The sequence below is a fragment of the Balaenoptera musculus genome, chromosome 14 (assembly GCF_009873245.2).
Source record: "Balaenoptera musculus isolate JJ_BM4_2016_0621 chromosome 14, mBalMus1.pri.v3, whole genome shotgun sequence".
Lineage (NCBI taxonomy): Eukaryota > Metazoa > Chordata > Mammalia > Artiodactyla > Balaenopteridae > Balaenoptera > Balaenoptera musculus.
In genome coordinates, this window is record NC_045798.1 from 64,690,106 (window position 1) to 64,714,988 (window position 24,883).

At 46.0% G+C, this 24,883-nt stretch overlaps 1 protein-coding gene and 1 non-coding gene across 9 annotated transcripts in view; both read right to left on the reverse strand.

The window, feature by feature from the left end:
* Positions 1–24,883, reverse strand: part of ZBTB7C (zinc finger and BTB domain containing 7C) — a 373,598-nt gene that overhangs the window by 315,334 nt on the left and 33,381 nt on the right. For 4 of the 8 annotated variants that reach the window (XM_036823636.1, XM_036823633.1, XM_036823637.1 and 1 more), the window contains exon 2: positions 22,665–22,816. The exons of the other annotated variants lie outside the window; for them this stretch is intronic. The gene's annotated coding sequence lies outside the window, so the exon portion shown is untranslated. The remainder of the gene's footprint in view (positions 1–22,664; positions 22,817–24,883) is intronic. 8 annotated transcript variants of the gene reach the window in all.
* On the reverse strand, positions 15,177–15,283 carry LOC118880422. The gene has a single exon (XR_005016294.1). It is a non-coding gene; the product is annotated as a U6 spliceosomal RNA (small nuclear RNA).

The window sequence follows — 24,883 nt, forward strand, 5'->3', positions numbered from 1 at the left end:
CCTTCCTATGCTATCAGCTTCCAGGCCCCCCACCTCACAGCACCCAGAGATCATTCCTGTTGACATTCTCTAGGGAAAGCCTCGGAACGCTTTCCCTAAACCCCCTGTGCCTCATGCCTCCTCTCTGACTGCACCTGGCCTTTGTACCCTACCTCTGCTTCCACATTTGTCAAAGCTTACCTGTCCTATGTCCCCTGCCATTGGCTCTTGGAGAAGAAGACTGCCATGTCAACTTCCTCTAAGGTGACCTAGCATAGCATGCTAATGTTAGTTACTTTCCTTCTTGGGCATTCCTGGTTCATGAGACGAGCCTCTTGGAGAGGGTAATATTTTGAACAAAGGGATATAATCTCTAACGGTGAAATTTCAAGGACTGTGAGGAAGAAACAGCGTGCGGGGTTAGTGGTGGGGGGAGGAGATGACAGAGAAGGCTCTGAGATTCAGCCTTGAAATCATGTCACACGGATCGGCCATGAGCTACTACTGAAAATCTGTTTTTCAAAATGTAAGAGTCAATTTCCAGATGTCTGCTCTGGGGAGCCAAACTACTGTTGATCTGTTCCCAGTTCACCATGGAATAAAGTCTGAACTCCTCACCCGAGCATTTCAGACCTTCCACGGGCCGGCTCCTATAAAGCCTTCTCTTCTTCCTGCCCCTGGTAGGAATCCACTCGGCCCCTGGCTTCTATACTGGGCCCCAGGCCTACGCTGGGCTTCCCAGTCTGTGCCCCTACACACTGGCCCAGCTGCAAGGACCCTCTCATTTGCTAGAGCAACCGCACTGCACAACTCCAGGGGGCGCCACTCCCTTCCTAGGTCATAGGTGTGTGGTGCACAGCACAGTGTTCCAGGTCTGTCCACCCTCAGGGCCTCTCAGCCACAGGAGGCCTCTCCCCTGACTGCACACCCCTCTGCAGCCTCCCCGGTGCCCATCATCTTGGGATCACTCCAGTACTCTGACACTCACTACCTCATATTCCCTTGATCTGGGTGGGTGCGAATAGGTCCCCAGTTGGAGTATAAGTGGCCTGGGGGGAGTGACTGGGTCCTGAGTCTGTAGATATCACCCACACCCCTATGCTAGTGGGTTGAGAATTTGGCAGTGGCTTTCAAAGCGTGGTCCCGGGAGCAACAGCCAGCACCTGGCAACATGCTAGAAATGCAAATTCTCTGCCCGCCCCTCCCCGCAATCAGACACTCTAGGGGTGGGGCTCAGCACCCTATTTAGCAAGCCCGCCAGGCAATTCTGAGGCACAGGAAGTTTGAGAACCACCGAGGTACAGGGTCCTCAGTGCACCCTGCTGGGTTTGCTGAATTATTAGCAGCATTTTCCACCTAGGACAGGAGCTGGCCCAATCAGGGCCGCCCATTTCATTGGTCTCCTGTGGGGACCTACCTCCCACGTTTGGCCTAAAGAATCACAAAGTCAATTCGCTCAGAAAGCCTTCCCAGCAGCCTGAAGCATTATCAGGTCGAGGTCGAACGCAAACAGCGCCAAGCACTCGGGCTGCCTCCAGCTCTCCTCCAAAGGGCATCCTGGTCAACAAACCCTCCTGGGTTCCACTAATCACTCAGCAACCAGCTAGAGTTCAGCCGTGTCCTCATCTCCCTACCGAGTGACCTACCCCAGCTGTGGTAAGTGCCTTTCCAACGTGGAGCTAGGCATCTCGAAGGCCCCCTCAAAGTCCCCCGTACCCTTCACAGCCTGCCCCCTAAGCCCCCAGCATCCCAGCTCCCGGGGCGGAACTGGGGGTGGCAGGGGAGGTCAGACAAGAAATAAAGAGCCACGTTCCCAGCCCGACTCCAGACCCACAGACTCTGAATCTCTAGGAGGGGCCTGGGAGTCCTGGAGCTGAACAGGCTTCCCTGGAAATTCTTATCATCAGGCAATCTAAACACCAATGCACACACCCACCTTCCTTACTTGACAGATGGGGAAACTGAGGCCCCAGGACAGTGACTTGGCATTCCCTGACTATCCCAGACCACAGAGCACTCTCGCCATCCCCTTGTCCCCTACTCATGGCCTGGATCCCACCCGGAGCTCCTAACACACATTACCCTGCACCACACCTCTAAACCCTCCACCGGCTTAGCCCTGCCCTCCCCCGTTGAACTGCAAGGGTCTAGAGGCGGGGCCCAGCCACAGTCATGAGTCCCCCCTCTCCCCCCTTTCCCCGCCCCCCACCCTTTACGACTGTGCTCAGAGCTGGGCACGGGGGAGCTTCAGTAACCATTTGAGGAGTGAACGACACCCCAGGCAGCCTGCACTCCTCCTTAGCAGATGCGCTGAGATTAATCTACCAGATCACCAGAATGTCACCTTGAAACACACTGGCAGACCTGTCCCAGGAGGGCTAGAGAACGTACACATTCTGGGGGGAAGCAAACAGCCACCTGCAGAACAGGTAGAGAGCTGCCCGGAGAGGAGGTCAGGGCGACGAGGGGTAGAGGCTGGGGCAGTGGGGTCAGAGGGACAAACTTCACTGTCTTGTGGATTCTGCTCAGAGCCAACGCCCCACAGCTGGGAAACGGGACACAGAGCTCACACATTCTCACCTCTGCCTCTCCAGAGCCCTGACGCCGTCACAGAGAAAGGGTGACAACGAAACAGAGACAAAGAAGAGCTCCAAGGAGAAAACAAGCCTGCTCGGTCTCTGGGTCACAGGGTCCAGGGAATCCCCATGGGTGCCCCCGGGGCTGCGGGACACAGGACTGGCCTTCCCCCACGGCACAGAGGTGACTGCCTGCCGAGATCAGAGCTGGCGGGGCTCCAGGCAGGTCTCACTGGTACGCACACGTTGCCCCACCCAATCCTGCTCTGGCCCTCCCCACCTGCCCGCATCAGTCAGAGACGCCAGCAGTACAGACAACCCCAACCTCTCTGTGGCCTGAGACAGCGGAAGTGTATCTCAGGCTCGTGGTTCATGAGCATCTACACTCCGCTCTTTTCACTTTCATATGTGCCCCAAGCAAATGGCACACAGTTTACATTGTTGTCACAAAGCACAACTGTTCTAGGCATAGAACCAATTCCCCGGCCAGTCTGGCCAGGCCAGGTCATGCTGCGGTAACAACCAGCCACCGCAGACTGGGCTTGTCGCAGTCACTCGGGGTTCCAGGCTGCTGCAGGAGCCACGGTCTCGAAAGTGGCCGACTGTCCTGCCAGCTCTGGAGGGCCTTGCGCAGGTAACTAAATGCTCCAACCTGGAGGCGAAACCCATCACACGCCATCCACACCCTACTGGCCAGACCTCGTCTCGTGACCCTGCCCCACAACTAAGGGTACAGGAAGGACAATGCTGCTCAGGGCCAGAGGACAGAAAGCTGATGACCGCCCCGCCCGCAGACGCACACCCACAGTTCCCCAGGGCTGATGCCTGATATTCCTGCACCCGAGCTTCCTCCCTTTCCCTCCACGGTGAGAAGCCAAGCTTTCTCCTGGTATCTGTCATTTTCACTCCAGGATAAAGGAAAGCTTTCAGAGCAGGTTTAGAAAGAGGAAACTATGAAGACGATCAAAATGTGAATTTCAAAGAAAATGACAGGGGACAGACATTATTACAACATATAATATTACAATCTTACAATATATATAACAATATTCCACTATATAACATAACACATCTTTAGGTATAACAGGCAGTTAAAGGTTTTATAGTGATGGCAACATGATGGGACACCAGATACCACTGTGAGAGTGACCCAGGCAGAATGTACAAAGGAAAATTTCAAGAATGAGTTTAACAAGAGTTCAAAGATATAAAAGGAGGCCAGAGAAGGCCTGCCCTGCAAGTACAGCCCCTTGAAACCCATCAAAAGCTGGTGACATCAGTTCTGCAAGGATGCTTTGTGACTTTAACAAACCATCCTTTCCCTTTTTCCCCAAGAGGGAAGGGTGGGAGAGACCTTGGAAAGGAAGCCATGAGTGGTACAAAACAGGAGCAAGAAAACATCTGTGTTGAGGTGGATGGTGGGAGTGGGGCAGAGGGAGTGACCACTGCCCTTCTGGAGGGGCTTATCATCAGGGGGATGTAGTTGCAGGAAAAAGAATCCAGAAAAACATACAGGACACTGACGTTTCTCCCTGGCTCAGAGCTCGAGTGCTCTGGCTGCTTCCACAGGCCCAGTCACAGCATCCTACGATGTGCGTGTACCTAGAACTGTTTGTGAATGGGGCCTTCATGGAGGAAGCTCCCTGCTGTCTGAAGAGATCAGAACATGGCGGAGGGTCGAAAAGCCAAGATCCTCGCTAACTGTGAATCAGCAATCGATCCCATATGAGGATAACTACTTTTCCAAGCATTGGAATACAGGGACAATGGCATTTCTTGAGTGTTCAGAAGTCATTATGACCTGTCAAGATACTCCGAGTTGTTCTTTGCAGATCAATCAACTCAATTCAATCCTACAAACATTTGTTGAGCGCTAACTCTGCACCGGGCTCTGCATACCTGAGAGCAAGAACTTGAAAGAGAGCACGCCAGCCATGAACCCTTCTCTCAAGGAGCTTCCAGGTCTGGGGAAGCACTTGCTACATGCATAATGCAGCGTGAGGAGAGCTCTGAAAGCAGCATGACTGAGCAGCGGAGGGCCCAGAGCAAGGCAAGGTGAGACTAAGCCCACTGGGGGATGGAACAGAGGAGCCAGGGGAGGCTCCTTGAGGGATCTGACAGTTGAGCTGGGATTTATAAGATGAACATTTTTCCAGCATGAGGTTCGGGCAGTGGTGGGCAGGGAAGGTTTTACGGGGATGTTACAAGACATGTAAAACCCCAGAGCCATGACGCACCAGGACAGATTTGGGGAATGAATGCAAATGTGAAAGGAAGAGTTGGAAGAGATGCATCTGGAGATGTAGGCAAGGTCCACATCACAAAGGGCTTTGTATTAAACTTGACCCTGGAGGGCAGAGGCAGCCGGGGAGGGAGGTCAGGACACCTTAAGAGGCTGGACCAATAGGCCAGGTGAGAGGTAGTCCAGGTGAGAGAGGGGCTGAACCAAGGTAGGGGTGGTGGGCACTGAAGGGAGTCTACAGGTATGAGAAATATTTAGGAAATGGAATCCCTAAGGTTAGGTGATCAGGCAAAGTTGAGGGTGAGGGTGAGAGGGGAAGGGAGGAGGTGAGGGAGCCAGAGGAAGGGGAGTGTGTCATGAAGGGAGTGGTCCACAGGGCACCTACGGCAGAGACCTCAGGTAGACAAGGATGGAGTAGCTGGCGGCCATGGGAAATGGGTGGCCTCTGCCAGAACAGAGGGAGAAGGGAGTGAGGAAAGGGGAGTCTCCACATGAGTTACATGTCCCAGAAACCTAGTTGTAAGGCAAAGGTGGAAGGAAGAGGGGGCCCAAGGGTCACAGGTGTATTTTCTTTTTACTGTGGGAGAGAGGGATATGTTTCTGTCCGGAGGGGAAGAAGCCAGTGGAGGGCAATGGAATTTGAAGACGGCAGCTGGGGAGGGGAAGGGCTGGTCAGCGGTGCCAGGAGTGGATGAGGTCTGGAATGCACATGGTGGGGTAAACCTGCGCGGGAGACCGGGAATTTGGGACATCTGGTCTCCCCGTGTCAGGCAGAACTCCTAAAGAATGATGTCCAGAGAGTCACAGTCGACAGAATACAAAACACAATTGCTTTTATGCAATATTTTTATTTCTACAGAAATATTGGTTTCTCAAAAAGGTTTCATGAGTGATCTCGTTGCCCCTCACAATGATTCTGTGAGATAGGTGTGAATATTCGCAAGTGAGTGATGGAGTCAGCCTTGGTAACCAGGCTTCCCGGATCCAGGTCTGCTGCTGCCCCCTGCTTCCCAGCTCCTCCAGGGTCTCAACCCTCAGATCCCCGAGGGGATTCATGCTAACTCACCTGTACAGTCTTTTGCTAAATATAAAAATTTAATGTACTCAATTTTATTTGACCTTGCAAAATACATTCAGTATCAGGCCTAAAACATAGCATCTAACAAACATGATTTTCAAAAATTTTTACTAGGAGCATTGAGATTCTGATAGACCCTCTCTCCTCTCTCTTCTCTCCATTCATGCCCTGTGCCTCAGCATGCTGTGGAGCGTAGGTCTCAATGCAGGGGCACACTGGAATCTTTGGGAAGCCTTTAAGAAATACCAAGCCCAGGATGCGCCCAAGACCATGGGGTCAGAACCTCTGGGGGTAAGCCTCGGGCATCAGAAGCATCCAGGGGATTCAACTGCACAGAGAGGTCTCAGAACCCTGATGTGGAGGAAAAGACAGCCCCAGAAGGGCTCATGCGAGGTGCCAGGGACAGAAAGGGAGAAGCCGAAGCTACACAGAGTTAACAAGTCTGGACAAACATACAGGTCCATCAGACAGTATGTCAGGAAGAGAGACCCAGAGAGAAATTGTCTCCAATGATGTAATTCCAGTCCTACCTGCCATGAAGCTTTTGTTCCTGATGCGTACACTCTCAGTTGCCCTTCCCAATGCTCTGCCACAAGGAAGGCAGGTTTGGGTATTTCTCCCCCTTTTACAGATGAGATAATTGAGACTTGAAGAGGTGAAATGCCTGCCTGGGTTGTCATCTTTATGGAACAAAGACAACCCAACTGAAGGACCAGACCCCAGTGCCAGAGAGGAACCCCTGGGACAGAGAGCTGACTCTGGTCCCTCCCCACTGCCAAGGACTTCCCACATAGGAGCCCTTCTCATTTTCATAAGGGGGACCCTTGGCAGTGAGCTCGTCTCTCCCCAGAGTCACAGCGTGCTCCTTGATGGGCACCCAACTCTCTCCAACAATGCTACAGCACACATGGTTTCATGCCCCCAAGGAGAAGCCTTGCCACCTGCACCACACCATGTCCTTTTGCCACTCCCTACCCCAAACAAGAAGCGTGGGTAAGTTCTCAAGCAACTCCACCTACCACCCCAAATGGCTCTAAGAAATGTACAGACGGCCCCCTGCCTCCTGCTCCAAACCAGCGCCCTCTCTGGTCTTTCATGAGACAAGGAGCTCAAACAACCAACAAGTATTTACAATGACACCACCTCGCACAGCACCTAGAAGGGTGCAGCGCCCACCCTGAGGGCCTGCTGTCTGGTTGGGAAGCTATGACGTGCACACATGAAACAGGAAAACCAAGAGTTCAACTGCATGAAACTGACCTTAGGTGTGTTGCAGCGCTTGGACAAGTTATGGACTCTCTCTTTACCTCAGTCTACTCATCAAAATAATGGGGACACTAAAACTAATACTACCTTAGAGGAGAGTGTGGAATCAAATGAATTAACCCATAACAGTGCTCAGAATGTGCCTGAAAGATATTTAGGCTCCGAAATGCTGGTTGTTATTGCCGTTGTGTTTTGTGTGTTTACTTGATGCTCAGAGGAGGGAAGGATCATGCGGCCTAGAGTAGTTGGGAGAGAATTTCTATGGGAGGCTGGGCTTTTAAACATTAATACAATTGAGAAGGGAGGGTACCATTCAAGAGGAAGGCAGAAAATGAGAATGCCCAGAGTCGGAATGTGGGCATTAATTTACTGTCAGGAAGCCACGAAGTGTGAGGCCCAGCCCCAACCGCCCTAGAATTCCTGCCGCTGCTGCAGGACAGACCGTGTTATTAAAGAGAATACCCCACAGGAAGCAAAACCAAACAACGGCAGGCAATAGGAGTTCAAGGAACCTTTGGCTCTATCTCCAAGGCAATTGAAAAGAGCTCAAAACAGATTAAAATATGAGATGAATTTTGAAGCCCAGGAATGAGAGAAAATGAATCCTGTGACTGAGGAGCCAACATGATTATTTCATTATTTGGTTAGAAAGTTAAAATGTGCAGGAAATGTCAGATGCTTTCTCGAGATGGAGGGAGGTTAGGGACAGAGTGGCCATGGGGGGGCATATTCTTTTTAATATTAAAAAATAACTTCACCTCGACTTGACTGTAATCAAAATAACCCCCTTGGGAGGGCAGCCTGCCCTTCTGCCAGTCTGTGTGAGGTCTTTTTAAGGCACACATTCTACCCCTCAATCACTGCCCCTCCAAAGCTCATCTGCATTTTTAAAAGAACTCCCCCCTCCAATAAAACGAAATGAATCTCATGGGCCCCCAGGTCAAGGTGTCCTCCCCACCCCACCCCCCAGGGCACTGATGATGGCTCATCCCCCAACCTAAGCCGGTAGAAAGCCCAGCCACCAGCAGATTCTCCCCGCAACCTCTCCCCATCTTTCCTGCCCAGATTCATTCTTCTCCTCTCTGACAATTCCCACTCTTAGGTCTGTTCACTCTCCAGCTCACCCTGTGTCCCTATGTCCCCATCTCTGTGTCCATCATTCACTTGCTCACTCAGTTATTCACTAAAAGATTCTTAGGTATCAACTTGCAGGCTATGCTGGGTGCTGAGGTCACAATGATGTGTGAGGCCGAGTCCCTGCCTGCAGAGAGCTGCCATTCTATTAAAGAAGACAGCCAGGCAGTGGGCAGAAGAAAGGCACAGGCTGGGGAAGCTGAGGAGAAGTGCCAGTTAATCCTGCCTGCAGGGCGGGGGTCAGGCAAATCCCCAAAGGAGGCGGCATCTGGGCCTGACCTTTGAGTTGGCTTTAATTATACAGAGAAGAGTAAAGGGAATTCCAGTTGGGGGCACGTACATAAGCGATGGCCCATGGCCAGGAAATGCGACCCTAACCCAAGGGATAGTGAAGAGGCAAGTCTGACTGGTGTGAACAGGCCATGTGAGAGGTGAAAGAGAAAGCTAATGAGGTCTGACGGATGGGGCTTTTGTATTTTAATATTTTACATAAGTAATACATTAAGTGGTTCAAATTCAAAAGGTACAAAAGGATATACAGTGAAAAGTCACTTTCCCAGCATATGTAGGGGTCTTGTTTTTGTATCCATTCAGTCACTCTGTGTTTTGATTGGGGCATTTACTCCATTTACATTTAAAGTAACTGTTGACATGTATGTGCTTATTGACATTTTGTAAATTATTTGGGGGTTGTTTTTGTAGTTCTTCTTTGTTTCTTTCCAACAAGTTCTCAGGTGATACTGCTGGTCAAGGAACCACGCTCTGAGAATCACTGGTGTAGATCACTCCACATGAATTTATCAAGAGCTGCCTCGTCCATCTTGTGGCTGTGTAGTATTCCACTGATTGGATGTACAGTAATGTATTCAACCAGCCCCTCCCATTTGGGTTGTTTCCAATCTTTTGTTATTTCTAACAATTCTGCAGTGCTTACATTTGTGCATTCATTATTTCACTTGTGTGGGAGTAGAGATCTGGGATATAGTCTGGGTCAAAGGCTTTGTGCACTGGCAATTTTGACAGATAACTGCCAGACAGCTCCTGGAGAAAGCCTTAAATGCTAATATAAGAACATTTTGTATGAATTTTAACTAATGCAGACTTTTGAGTAGAAGACTAGTAAGGTCAGGGATGTGCTTTAAGAAAATTAATCTGGCTCCACAGTGAAGTGTGGACTAGAGTAGAAAACAACCCATGTGGAGGACAGATTCCAAGGGCATCCCACAAGACCTGCCTCCGGGTGATCATACCTTTGAACGTGGTATGACTTCTAACCAGTACAATATGGCAAAGATGATGGGATGTCATTCCTGCAATCACGTTACATTATTTTGCTCCATTTTAATAGTAACCGGGCACTAGAGACACTCTTTCTCCCTTTCTGGCTTTGATGAAGCAAGCTTCCATGAATCCCACAGCCACAACAACCACATGAAAAAGGAAATGGATCCTTCCCCAATTGAGCCTCCTGATGAGAACCCAGCCCTGGATGACACCTTGATTGCAGCTTCATGAGAGCCCTGAAGGCCAGGACTTAGCTAAGATGTGCCAGGACTCGTGGTCCACAGCAATAATAAGTCTATGAGATAATAAATGTGTGTTGTTTCAAGCAACTAAATTTGTGTTGATTTGCTTGGTAGCAAGAGATAACTAAAACAAACATTTAGGAGGGTACTCAAAAACTAGGCCATAATAGTAAAGGCCTGAAGTGAAGAGGTGTCAAGGACAGAAGAGGGGAATAGGGATGAGGGGTGGATGCAGGAGATATTTAAGAGAAGAGCAGGACCTGTGATTTACAAGAGGAACAGACAGAGGGGCCTCTTACCATCAGGGGGCAAGATGGCTGGAAAACATCCCTGAAACAGGCTCAGCCCATTTTCATGAGACCAAAACAGAGCAGTCCAAGGTGGGGAGAATCAGCCACCCTTGCTCCTTATCCCTCTCCAAAAGTGCTTCTTTCCTTGCAGATGGCTCCGAGATCACCTCAGCACAGCCTCCCCAGGCCACCAGCTGCCATTGGTAATTTGCTGACAAAGCAGATAAGCACCTACACAGAGAAGACCCACAATAAATCAAGGTGGCATTTCAAACCACCAGGGACAAGATAGACCTTTCAAGTAATTGTGTTGAGACAATTCAGGAATGATCTAAAAAATTTTTGGATCACATGTATCAAGGACCTAAACAAAAGATGCAACTATGAAAAGATCTAAAAGAAAAATGTGGGAGAATATTTGTAATAATCTTGAACTAGGAAGAACTTTCAAAACATGAACCAAATTCAAATGTCATTTTTAAAAAGGCTACATCTGAGTTCAAAATTTTTTAAATATCTAATACCATAAAATACAATAAAGTCAAAAGAAAATGGAAAAAATAGGAACAAAATATTGGCAACATATATGACAGGCATAGGGCACATTTCCTTGCTACATAAATAATGTGCATGTGCAAACCTGTGCAGGTCTGTAAGAAATGCCAACAACCCAATAGAGAAATGTACAATAAAGAAGAAATTAAATTGTCAGACCACAAAGCAGGAAACACAAATGTATTTTATACATCAGAAATGATGCTCATCCTCACACATGGCAGGAAATGCACATTAAAACTATAATGCAATCCAGTTGTTCATATATTAGGTTGGCAAATATGCTTAAATATACACAGTGCTGCTGAACCAGAGTGTGTATAACTGTTCTCATCCATGGTTAATGGAGTTTAAGTTGGTGCCACTACCAAGTATAGAAAGACACACACACACACACACACACACACACACACACAAAGACTCTCTTGAAAAGGACACACAAGCACTGGTAACAGTGACTGCCACTGGTAGAAGAACCATGTGGCCACTCCAGAACACAGGACTTGAAAGGGAACTTTTCATGTATCTCTTTTGTACTGTTTAAAACTTTCCCAAATACATGTACTACATTCTCAATATTGCTAAAAAGTAGTAAAGAAAAAGAAGTAGAGAGGATTTCCACTTCTGGGAAGATGGAATAGACACACTTTGCCCTATGCCTCCCCCTAAGTACAACTAAAAACCCTGGATATTATACATAAAACAAACATCATGTGAATCTGAAAGGTAAAGAGAAGCAACTAGCTAGGGACCTTGGGACCTGAGGAAGATAGGATGGTGAAGTTTCTGGATGGTGGGTTTTCTTTTGGCCTCATATATCCCAGATTTGGAGCTGAAGAAGCTGGCAACCTGAAAATATCAATAGGCACAGACAAAAAAATCCCCAACAAAAGCCTGTTCTTTCTTTTTTTTTTTTTAATTTTTATTTATTTGTGTATTTATTTATGACTGTGTTGGGTCTTCGTTTCTGTGCGAGGACTTTCTCTAGTTGTGGCAAGTGGGGGCCACTCTTCATCGCAGTGCGCGGGCCTCTCACTATCGCGGCCTCTCCTGTTGCAGAGCACAGGCTCCAGATGCGCAGGCTCAGTAATTGTGGCTCACAGGCCTAGTTGCTCCGCGGCATGTGGGATCTTCCCAGACCAGGACTCGAACCCGTGTCCCCTGCATTGGCAGGCAGATTCTCAACCACTGCACCACCAGGGAAGCCCAAGCCTGTTCTTTCTAGCCAAAAGACTAGGAAAGGGGAAGCCTAGAAAGACAAATTTCTATACAATAACTTCTCTAATCCAGTCAAACACTGCCAAAAAAAAAAAAAAAAAAAAAAACTGTGGTCCCACTCCCATCCATGCTAGCAAAGGCCCAGTGCAGCCTTGACTCCCACTCCCGCCCAGCAGTAATGAGTCACCCTAACCCCTCCCCACTAGAGTGGTGTTAGAGGAGGCCTAGTGGAGAGTCAGGGGTTTTACTACTGCTCAGCAGTAAAGAGGCCACCCTCAACCCCTGTGGTGTCAGTGGAGGTCACAAGGGGACCAGTAACTAGGCATTCCAACCCTTCCTAACCAGAAAGGAATTTGTAGAGGCCGAGTGGGACACCTGGACTTCAACCCCACCTGGCAGTAATAAACCAGGGCCCCCAAACTCCCCTCTGGAGCATGTTGAAAAAAAAAAGCCAGCCAAAGTGGAAGTTTTAAGTAAGATCTAGAGTCTCAAAACATATTACCCAAAATGTCCACATTTCAATAAAAAATCACTTATCTTAAAGAACCAGGAAAACCTTAAACTGAATGAAAAAAAACAGTCAGTAAATGCCAACTCCAAGATGACAGAGATGTTAGAATTATCTGACAGAGATATTAAAGCAGCCATCATAAAAATGTTTCAACAAGCAACTATGAACATGTTTGAAACCAATGTAAAATCTAAAAAGGAAATATAAGATATAAAGAAGAACCAATGGAAACTTTAGAAATGAAAAATATATTAACTGAAATACCAAATTCAATGGATGGGTTCAACAGCAGAATGGAGAGAACAGAGGAAAGAATCAATGAACTGCAAGATAGAGCAATAAAAATTATCCAAACTGAGAAAGAGAGAAAATAGACTGAAACAAACAAACAAACAAAGCCTCAGGGACTTATAGTAATACAACAAAAAGTCTCACATTCTTGTCACTGGAGTCTCAAAGGAGAGGAGAAAAAGGGTGGACTGAAAAAGTGCTCAATAGTTGAAAACCTCTCAAATTTGGAAAAAGACACAAACATACAGATTCAAGATGAGAGAATCTTAAACAAAATAAACTGAAAGAAATCCACAAGACACATCATAGTCAAACTTCTGAGAGCTAAAGACATAGAAAAAAATCTTGAAAACAGTTCTAGAGAAACGACACCTACCGATATGGGGAAAACAATTAGAATGACAGCAGATTTCTCATCAGAAACCATGGAGACCAAAAAGAAGTAGCACAACATTTTTCAAGTGTGAAAAGAACTATCAACCCAGAATCTTATACTGTATCCAGTGAAAATATCCTTCAGGGATGAAGGGGAAATCAAGTCATTCTCAGATGAAGGAAAACTAAGAGAATTTGTTGCCAACAGACCTACCCCCAAGAGTGGCTAAAAGAAGTTCTTTAGGAAAAAAAAGAAAAGAAAAGAAACAACTGAAGAAACCTTGGAACATCGGGAAGGAAGAAATACACTTAAGCAAAAGTGTAGGTAAATACAACTGACTTATTTCTCCTCTTAAATTTCTAAATGATATTTGACAGTTGAAGCAAAAATTATAACACTGTCTGATGTGGTTTTAAATGTAGAGGAAATATTTAAGACAATTACATTATAATCAGAAGGAGGGTAAAAAGACATAAAGGGTGGTAAGGTTTCTATATTTCACTTGAATTGGTAGAATGATGACACCAGTAGACTGTGTTAAGTCATGTACACATAATGTACATATCACTAAAAAAAATACGAAAAATATAAACTGAAAAATACTATAGATAAGTCCAAGTGGAATACTTTAAAATGTTTAGGTAGCACACAAGAAATCAGGAAAAAGAAAACAGAAATGAAAGAGACAACAAACAACAACAAAATATAAAAATAAAATTGCATACTGAGGCCCTAAAATATCAATAATTACATTAAATGTGAATAATCTAAAAATATCAATTTATGCTTGACGAAGTCATTTGGCTATTGCCCAAGCCTGATCATATGATAAATTAGCAGGTTGGTCTCCCCTTTACCATGCTAGAGACCTTTCAGTATTTTCCCAATTTGTGTTTTTCACCCAATGCTGGGCCTGGCATTCCCTGACAAGCATATGAACTAGCTGATATAAGTCAGAGAAACCAGGTTGATAAGTTTGAATTCCTCAGCAAATTTGTGAGAAACTAGTTACTTTGAAAAAATCTTTAACAATGGCTCACTGTTCACCTTTGGTCCAAGGAATTAAAAGTTTAGCCTCTGGATCCTCAGAAGGCTCAATTTTGAAGGGAAAGCTTCTGACAAGTTCAGAGGAAAAGAGTGGGGAGGGTTTTAGAGAAAAGGGAAAGTTTGACGAGAAAGTTAATATGGGAGAATTGAGGGTATAGAAGAGGCATAGGAAGTGTAGAAGGGAATAAGTATGATGGTGGTGGAGGTGGAGTCTGGACATGAGGGGCCAAAGAGAGAGACAAGATGGTGCCAAAGGAGAATCTGAGACAAAAAAGCCAAGAAGAAGAGCCTAAGGCTTTGGGAGCCATTTTATCTTTCTTTAATAATTTGTTTGCCCCATTAATCTTAAAATCTTATTTTTCAGTGAGGCAATTTTAGACTCCTGATAACATAGGGAAGCCTCAAACTACCAATAGAAATAAGTATTGAACTCTGTTCTGGAAGTTTTTGAGCTATTGTAGCCCAATTCAGTTTTAAGGAAATTAAGTTTGGGGATTTCAAATGTTCCCCATAATGGCCATTGATATTCTAAATTATCTTTGATCTGGTCAGTCCACATAAGTTAGAAATGCACATGATTAAGACTGACTTTCTGTTTTTTGGTGACGATTTTCTCTTTCTTTTTTTTTTTTTAAATTGAAGTATAGTTGATTTACAATATTGTCTTAGTTTCAGGTGTACAGCAACATGGTTCAGTTAAACATATATATTTTTTCAGATTCTTTTCCATTATAGATTATTACCAGATATTGAATATAGTTCTCTGTACTATACAGTAAATCCTTGTTATTTATCTAAAAATAAATAAATATTAAATAAAAATATCATTTAAAAACATGACCCACTATTCTGTTAATAAGAAATTCATTTCAAGTAAAATGATATAGGCAGGTTGAACGTAAAAGGATGAAAATGTATATATCATGTAAACATTAATCACAAGAAAGCAAAAATGGTTATATCAATATGAGATAAATTAGACTTCAGGGGGAAAAAAATTACCAGAGGCAGAGAGGAATATTTTTTTAACTTTATTTTTATTGTTGACACTATTAGAGATAGATAGAATGACCACAACCATTTTAACAAAAATACGGACCACTTCATGAATTTGTGTGTCATCCTTGCACAGGGGCCATGCTAATCTTCTCTGTATTGTTCCAATTTTAGTATATGTGCCGCCGAAGTGAGCACAGAGAGGAATATTATATAATGATGAAGGATTAATCCACCAAGAAATCCTAAATTCACATGCACCAAACAAAAGAGATACAAAATATGTGAAGCGAAACCTGATAGAACTGAAAAGAAAAATACATAAATCCACAATTATATTTGCAGACTTCAACACTCCTCTCTCAAAATTAATAAAATAACTAGGCAATCAGCAAGGATATAGAATAACTCAACAACACCATCAGCCAACAGAATCTAATCAACATTTACAAAACACTCCACCCAACAACAGCAGAATGTACATTCTTCTCAAGTGCCCACAGAACAAATGCCAAGATAGACTATATCCTGGGCCATAAAACAAATCTCAGTGAATTCAAAAGAATTGAATTTTCATACAGAATTCATTCTCTGTTTCATATAGAGAGTGTTCTCTGACCTCAAAGGAATCCAACTAGAAATCAATAACAGCAAGATAACAGGAAAACCTCTAAACACTTGGAAACAAATCAACATACTTCTAAATAACCAATGAGTCAAAGAGGAATCCAGATGCCCTTGAATGCATAAATGGTTAAACTAACTGTGGTCCATCCATACTGTGGAATACTACTCAGCAATAAAAGGGAACAAACTACTGGTAAATGTATCAACCTGGATGAATCTCCAGGGAATTACACTGAGTGAAAAAAGCCAATCCCAGAAAGTTACACATATACTGTATTATTGCATTTATATAACAGTCTTGAAATGATAAAATTATGGAAATGAAGAACAGATTATTAGTTTTCAGAGGTTAAGTAGAGAATGAGAGCAGAGAAGGGAAGTGGCCGTGGCTATAAAAGGGCTACAGGAGAGATCCATGCAGTGTTGGAAATATTCTGCATCTTGACTGTATCAATATCAATATCCTAACTGTGATACTGTATTATAATTTTGCAAGATATTGCCAAAGGGGAAAACTAGGTTAAGGATACAAGGGATTCCTCTGTATTATTTTTTATAACTGCATGCGAATCTCTAATTATCTCAAAATAAAAAGCTTAATTACAAGAAAGTAGAGAATCCCTCCCAGAAGACATGTTATCAAGGTAAGAGTGCCAATACACCCACATTGCCCCCCAACTTTCTCTCTCAGACAAGCACACACACACCCCACCTATCAAGTGCCTTCAGCTGTCACCATATAAATTTGCACTGATTTTCTGCCTCTCTTTAGAGAGGCCTCATCCAATCCCTTGTGAGGTCAAAGCAAACACCTCTGAGGACTTTCCTTCGGCTCCTGAAGCTCTTCCACAACTTGGCTCAGGAGCAAGCACTGGATTTGTAAAAGGAACCCAGAACCCACTAGGGAGAGAAAAGCAGGCAGATAGCCCAGCTGCATTTTAGGGAGGCCATGAGCCCCTAAAATTAAACGTAAAAGAGAGTGTGCGTCTGGTACATGGTTCTGTGCATGCCATGTGCTTTTCTGGAGAGATGGCCTGTGGCTCTCACCCATTTCTCAAAGGGGTTCATTTCCCAAAGAGGCAAGAGAAGGAAGAGGCCCACACGTGAGACCCACACCCCCCATTTTCTGCAGCCCCAGGAAAAACCGGTGAGCTCTGCCACGCCCATACCACCTCTGGAAACTCCCAATATGCCTCCCGGTATTCCTGCCTCTAGTTGAAAAAGCAGTGTTCTGAAAATTGCTGGGCCCTTAGGATATTCAGTTTCCATCCTGTGGAGCTGGCAATGTCAGAGCTTGAAGATCTCTCATTTAAAATCCCCACGCCCACCCAACAGAAGAGACTGAAGCCCAGAAATACAGGATGACTTTGCAAGATCATCCAGGAAGTTAGCAGCCTAGTTTAAACCAGAACTCAGGTCTCTTCCTCCCCGCTGCCAGCTTTGGGACATCTATTCCTTAGGTTGGCATGAGAGCCTGACATCAGACAGGGCAACCAGGAGAGCAAAGGCTGGGCAGGAGGCCTGCTGTCCCCATGGTATTACCAGTGGAAGATGGCAGTGGGGACACAGCCAGGCACTGGGTTAAAATGAGCACAGCTATGCAGAAGTTCATGAGCAAACGCTTCCTCTGAAAGTACCTGACAGTCCTTCTGAAGTGGCAGCTTGCATTACTCCTCAGAGCTACAAACAGGTGGCAGTGAAGCTTAGGAACACTAGAGAAGTGTTATTACCTTGGAAGACCGGCTATTCAAGGCTCCTCTTTCCCAGGGATGCTTCCATCCAGCTCCCTTCTTCCTCCAAGCCCCTTCACTCCACCCACGGTTTCATTTACCACGTGCTCACTCGCTCCAAATGGTAAGTGAGGACCTCCAGAGCACCGAGAACACGGGGTTAAAGGCAGGAGGCCTGCCTCGGCACAGCTCACACTCAGGGAGGCCCTGAACTCTGAAGAGGCCAATAACACCCCCAGCTCAGTCAGGCCCACTGCGAGCCCTGCAGCCCTACGTGCGGCTGCCCATTGCACCCGTCACTGACCTCCCATCGCCCCTGAGCCGTCTGCCTCCCTCATGGCAGTCTCCACCCACCTTCCTTCCCTGAAGGCTCACCCCGCTGCAGTCTGCAGAGGACTGGGGAGCAGGGAGAGCTCTGTCACCAGACAATTGGAAGAGCCTCCTGTCCGGCCTCCTTCTCCACGCTTGCAGCCCTTTAACTCCCTCCTCAGTCCACTGCCAGAGTGAACATCCCAAATCACACATCAGAGCACAGCACTCTCCTGACTAAAGTCTCCTGTGGCAGCTGTTCATGCTCTCCAGGCACGCCTGTGCCTCCCGACATTTCCCAGCCTCCTTTGCAGGTAGGCTGGGGCCATGTGACTGTTTCCGGCCGACAGACTACGAGTAGAACTATATGTGCCACTTCCAGGCTGAGGGCGCTATGAGCTGGTGTGCTTTCTCCGTCTTTCTCTCCCCTCCCGCTGCAGACTCCGGAGGTCTCAGCAGACTTCACTGGAGTAGAATTGAACCTTTGAGGTTAAGCCATTAACATGTTAGGGGTTGCTTATTGGACAGTTAGCATTGATTGACTAATAAAACTTTTCAATGGCTCCCCACTGCCCTCAGGAGGTAAGTCCAAACCCTTTAGTGTTGCCATGCTCAATGGCTTTTATGGCCTGGCCCAGCCCCCCATTCTGGGCTGTCTCTTGGCCCTCCCTTAAACACACTCTTTCAGTAATCGTGATTCAACCATATTTACAGGTTCTGGAAGGGCTATGCCCCCTCCCACCTGAGATGTCTCCTCTATGTGGAATGCCTATACCTCCCCCCACTCCCACCTCCTCGATATGCTTAGCAAACTCATTCTTCAGTTCCCAGCTCAAGCATCCCCAACCCTGACTTTCCCTAGAAGAGCTGGGGGCAGCTTCTTCCTGACCAGAGGCATCCCCCTCTCCAGCTCCCAGAGAGCTCTTGCTCACACTGTATCTTAGCTTTTGTGCTTTACCTTGTGCGTTGCCCCCTGGATTGTGAACTCCACAAGAACAAGGAGAGCGTTCTCCCCATCCTTGTCTTCCCAGAGCCTGCCTTAGCATCTGTTCCCAGGAGACCTTCAGAAGATGTTTAACGACCACACAAATAGAGCCCACTTTAAACTTTCTGCAGAAAGTCACCTCTTCTTGAAGCAGAGATTCAACCAAGTTGCAGGACCTCTTCACGAAAAGAGGAGGCTTGAGGTGAGGGATAAGATGACCCATGATTACACTGGGCTCTTGAAAGAGTTCTAACAGGCCAGGTCTGTCTGGCTCTGTCCCCCATTGGCTCAGTGTCCCTGGGCAAGGCAGTCCCTTCTCTGGCATCTCTGGGGTCCCTTCCAGCACCAGCTTACATGGTTCTGAGTTTGGCAAAGCTGTCTCTGCCATCCTATCTGCTCTAGCTGTAGTCCCGCTCTTTCCCAGAAGCCTCCACTCAGAGCAACTGGCCCATTTCCCCTGAACCCCCTACCCATTTAACTAGAACCTGGTGAGTCATTCACCAGCAAGTTATTAGGTGTTATCCTTCCTCTGGCATTCTACTTTAATGTGAGACCACGGGAAACTCAATGGAATGGTGCTCATGGGGGGACTTCAGGCACAAGACAGGCAGCGTGACAGATATCCGGCCAGTGGTGAGGAGCTCTCTGGAGACACGTCTTCCCTGCATCCCCTCCCAACCCACCCATCACACCGCAGAGGCGAGAGCTGTGAAAACGGCTAGACCCCGGCAGATGGCACAGACGGTGCTGGCCTGAAAGAGAGTTAATGTTGGTGGAATATCCTGAGGGTGGGACCCGAGCTCCTCACTCCTCATTCCATGGTCTCTTTTATCTGGTATTTCTGGGCAAGACAATGAGCAGACAGACTGGAAAGTTACAGACAGGCCAGCTTTGCCGATCCCTGCCAAAAATGCAGCAAAGGAAGCTGGCGGGAGACTCGAGCCTCTTTAATTTCCTCTTCTGTTTGGCTTTGCCTGCGCTCCCCCTCCCACTACCTGACTCAGAGTCTTTTGTGCCCTCGGGCTCCCAAGGAGCCCTGCTTCCCTTCCCAGATGTGGGGGAACCCCTTCCCCCACCCCAAGTCGCTCCTGACTGGTGTGCTGGCCACAGTCAGTAAGGCTCTGGCTTTCCTTGAACAGCAACGACACTTAGAAGCATGAGATCAACTAGGAAATCCAATTCCCAGGCCAAGCTGGAAATACGGTGGGCAGAAAGGCCGGGGGCAGCAGGGGTGTCTCTCATTCTGTCCCTCCAGACTGGAGTCAGGACCCAACCAGAAACAAAGCTGGGAAGAAAGTAAGTGGGCAAGCACCCCCAAAAGAGGAGTGCCCTCAGAATGCCAACATGACCACTTAGAGTGCCCCGCCTCTACCAGCAGGGTCTGAATAGCAACTCTCCACGGTCTACTCGGGAGCACATGCACACACACAACAAATGTAGTTGCCAAAGAAGACAAAAGAAAAAAGAGAGATCAGGATTGAACTCGTGTCCCTATCCGGGCATGTTATTCAACTACACTGAGCCGCAACTTCTTTCTCTACAAACTGGGGACAGTTTTCAGGATCCTGGTGAGGATTTAGTGAGATAACACTCCTGCTATGAGACTTGCATGGAGAGAGGCTTCCATAAATGTTAATAATTCCTCCCCGGATCCTGGCAACCAGTTGTCATTTGAAAATGACAGCTCTGGCATCAACTAGCTTTGTGACCCCAGGCAAGTCCCTCACCTTCTTGGGCTTTTCTTAAAGTTTCCTAATCTTGAAAAGCAGTGTTTCTCTGACTGAGGTGTGCATCAGAATCACTTGGAGGGTTTGTAAAACACAGATGACTGAGCCCTAGCCCCAGAGTTTCTGATTCTGCAGTTCTGGGGTGGGACTGGACAGTCTGCATTTCTAACAAGTTCTCTGGTGGTGTTGATGTGGCTGGTCCAACAACCACACTTAGAGAAGCTCTGAAGTAGAGGCAGTCTAAGAACTCTTTGTACTTCTAGCAGTTTAATGAGTACATTAAATTAATCCACATTAAGTTTTCAGTGATGAATACTGGTTCAATGTGCTCTTCTTAAGGCTACTTGTATTTTAAACAGGATAATGTCTTGACCCAAAGAAATCATCTTTTGGTACCCCACTTCTAAGTTAGGTATCAAAAGACCCCCAGAGTACATGACCAGATGATGATTTGGAGGGAAGGGCTTCCAGGCCTCGCCAGTCACACTACGCAGGTGTGACTGAAAAGTCATTTCATTTGCAAAACTCTGGCGTCCCAAGTGAGTCAGCTGCACTTAGTTAATTACCATTTGGGGGCATGATGTCTGAGGCCGAGGAAAGGCCCCTGGTTGCCTGAAATCAGCCCAAGGCCAGGCCCCATCGCTAGAAGCAGGGCTGTCAGTCAGCTGTGACATTCTGGATCCCCCCAGCCTTGTTAGGGCCAGAAGAACAGCCTGCTGCCTGGGGAGGAAGGCAGAGCCAAGGGCCTGCAGCCCCAGAGGCTGTCACTCTGTACATCTGCAGTTTGGGGTGTAGAACCCCTCTCAGCTTCACTCCCTGCCTTTGTGTCACTGTAAGACCTGTCCAGCAAGGTGGCTGGGCTCTAAATGCTGCTGTCATTCTGCTAATGCTCTGGGCCTGCCTCAGGGAAGAGAGCTGCCCTGCGTGTCAATTACAGAATGATGACACCTCCCCCGTGGCTTTGCACCAGTCCCCCACCCAGCACGGCCCTGTCTTTGGTGCACAGGAACACTGAAGAGGGTAGAGATCGTTATGTACCAACACCTCCCATCCCCACTGTGTTCTCAATATTTCTAATCGCAAACTTAGGCACATAGACAAAGTCTTCAGGAAAAAGGTCAGTGCTGAGAAAAAAGGTTCCCAGAAAGAATCCAGGGGCTGAAAGAGGGCTGAGATCAAGCCCTCAGGGACCAACCTGGGTTCCCACTCTAGCCCAGCATGCAGGTCACAGGGGACGGGGGTAATGCCTCCAGGCAAGCCTACCCCCAAAGCATCATCCCACAAAGCACCTGGTTTTGCTTTTATTCATGCAGCAAACATTTAGTAAGTCTACTGATGTCTGAGCATTGGGTCGGTGGTGGAGATCTAAAGACAAACGAGAGGTGCCTGCCACCCACCGCCAAAGCTTCTGGTCTAAGAGGGCGAGGCAATTGTACAAATTATCATCAGTAAATGCGGTGAGAGCGGTGAATGCAAAGTCTATGTGATCTCAAGAGAAGAGACGGCCAAGTCTTCTTGTGGGGGGAGGGAGATGGGCGGAGGGAAGAAGACAATAAAGCAGTGCACAAGGGTAACATCTGAACTCATCCTAAAGGATGAATAGGAGAAACCATGTCTGGACAGGGGTAATATTCAAAATCTTTAACAAATGCTAAGGTCCAATCCCAGCCAAATCAGAAGAGATGCTGGGCTTGAATGTCAGCCTTACCAGGTAAATATGGCCAGTTAGACATATGCATCTACTTCTGCTTCCTCCCCAAGCCTTATTGGAATGACAGCTTTTTAAAAAGTAAGTATAAATAGACAAAAATGGGAAGAACCAGAGAGGAGATAAAAGTAACAGAATTTCTGAAGCTGGAAATCAGATGGACAAGTGGTGAATGGTCCAGGAATCCCTAAAAGCTGAATTCTAAGCCAGCTGCGGGGGAAGTTGAGAACCAACCCAATTTATACTGCAAAACCACTTAACAGCTCAGAAACTGGTGGTACCAATCCCTCTTGAAAGCAAGAGAGAAGAAGGGAGGGATAAAACAAGGAAGGTTGGTTGGCAACCTGTTTAGGAAGCAGTTAGAGTCCCAGGTTCTTTCCCTGACTAGTAACGGCCCCTTGCCCAGCGCAGCAGAAGAGGGAGGTTTATTCTGTTAAATAAATAGAGGCTTTCTGGACTGGGAGACACCAGGAGGTATTGAGGAGAGACCTACCTTGCTGAAAACAGGGGTATTAAAGATCATCCAGCTGAATTCTGGTTACTGAGGCGAGGCTCCTCTTCCACTGGGTACTCAGAGCACCAACCTCAGGATGTCACTCTCCAGGCAAGAGACAAGATGAGTCTTCTCTGAGGACCCCAACTTGACTGTGAAGAAAGACTTCATGATTTAAGAAAGACTTCATCTCACACAACTCAATATCAAAAAAGCAAACAATCTGATTAAGAAATGGGTAGAGGACCTGAATAGACATTTCTCCAAAGAAGACATAGAGATGGCCAACAGACACATGAAAAGATGCTCAACATCACTAATCATCAGGGAAATGCAAAACAAAACCACAATGAGATATCACTGCACACCTGTCAGAATGGCTAGCATCAAAAAGACAACAAGTGCTGCCAAGGATGTGGAGAAAAGAGAACCCTTGTGTAATGCTGGTGGGAATATCAATTGGTACAGCCACTATACAAAATAGCATGGAGGTTCCTCAAAAAATTAAAAATAGAACTACTGTATGATCCTGCAGTTTCACATCTGGGTATTTATCTGAGGAAAATGAAAACACTAATTCAAAAAGATACATGCACCCCAATGCTCACTGCAGCATTATTTACAACAGCCAAGATAGGGAACAACCTAAGAGTCCATCAATAGATGAGTGGATAAAGAAGATATGATTACACACACACACACACACACACACACACACACACATACAATGGAATATGACTCATCAATAAAATAGAATGAAATATTCCCACTTGTGACAAAATGGATGGACATAAAGGGTATCCTGCTAAGTGAAATAAGTCAAACAGAGAAAAATAACATATGATCTCACTTATATGTGGAATCTAAAAAAACAAAACAAACAAACAAAACAGAAATAGACCCATAGATACAGAGAACAAACTGGTGGTCACCAGAAGAGAGGGGGGCGAGGGTTGGGTGAAATAGGTGAAGATGATTAAGAGGTACAAACTTCCAGTTATAAAATAATAAGTCACGGGAATGTAACGTACCACATAGGGAATATAGTCAATAATATTGCAATAATTTTGTATGGTGACAGACAGTTACTAGACTTATCGTGGTGATCAATTCCTAATGTATTCATGATGTATCATATGAATCACTATGTGGTACACTGAAATTAATATGACATTTTATGTCAACTATACTGCAACTAAAAAAATAAAAATAAAGACTTCATAACATTTGAGACTGCACAAGAGAAACGCCCAGCCAGATCATCTTCCAGTGAAGCCCATGGTCATCAAATCCCACTTGCACTGGTACTCTTAAATAGGTGCAGATAAACAAAAATAACCAGATAACTGAAGAAATCTCCAAAATTGAATAATAGACACCAAAACAACTTGGAAGAAACAGACTGTGAAGGAAGAAAAAAAACTTGAAAAAAATATATCATAATTTCTTCAGGGAGACAATATTGCAATCATAGAACAGGATGTTATAAAAAGGGAATAACAACAAAAAAATTCTTATAAATTAAAAATATAACAAATGAAATATCAATAGAGGGCTGGAAGGTAAACTTAAGAAAACCTCCCAGAAAGTAAAGCAAAAAGACAAAGAGATAGAAAAGAGAAAAGTTAAGAGAACTACAGATCCAGTCCAGAAGGTCTACTCTCCAAATGAGAGGCTTAGAAAGAGGGAACTGGGTGTGGGGGGAGGGCATAAAAAAGAAAAGTAAATCATCTACAAAATCAAGAAAATGTCCTGGAACTAAAGGCCCCAGAGGTTATACATTGAAAAGGCCAGCCAAGTGGGCCCTTAGATAAAAATATGAGCACAATGATAAAAAGAGATCCACTGTAAGGCAAAGCACATCATTATGACATCTCAGAATACTGAGGCAAAAAACAAGAACAAAACATGTTCCTGGGTCAGAAGACTCAATATTAAAATGTTAGTCCTTCCCGACTTTATCTATAGACTCAACACAATCTCAATAAAAATTCCAGAAAGCTATTTTGTAGCTCTTGACGAACTGATTCTAAAGTTTATATAGAAAAGCAGAAGACCTAGCGTAACCAACACAATACAGAAGAAGAACAAAATTGAAAGACTCACAATACCTGATTTCCAAATTTACTATAAGGCTACAGTAATCAAGACAGGATGTGAAAAGCATAGTGAAACAATAGACACATAGGTGAATAAAACAGAATAGACAGCCCAGAAAA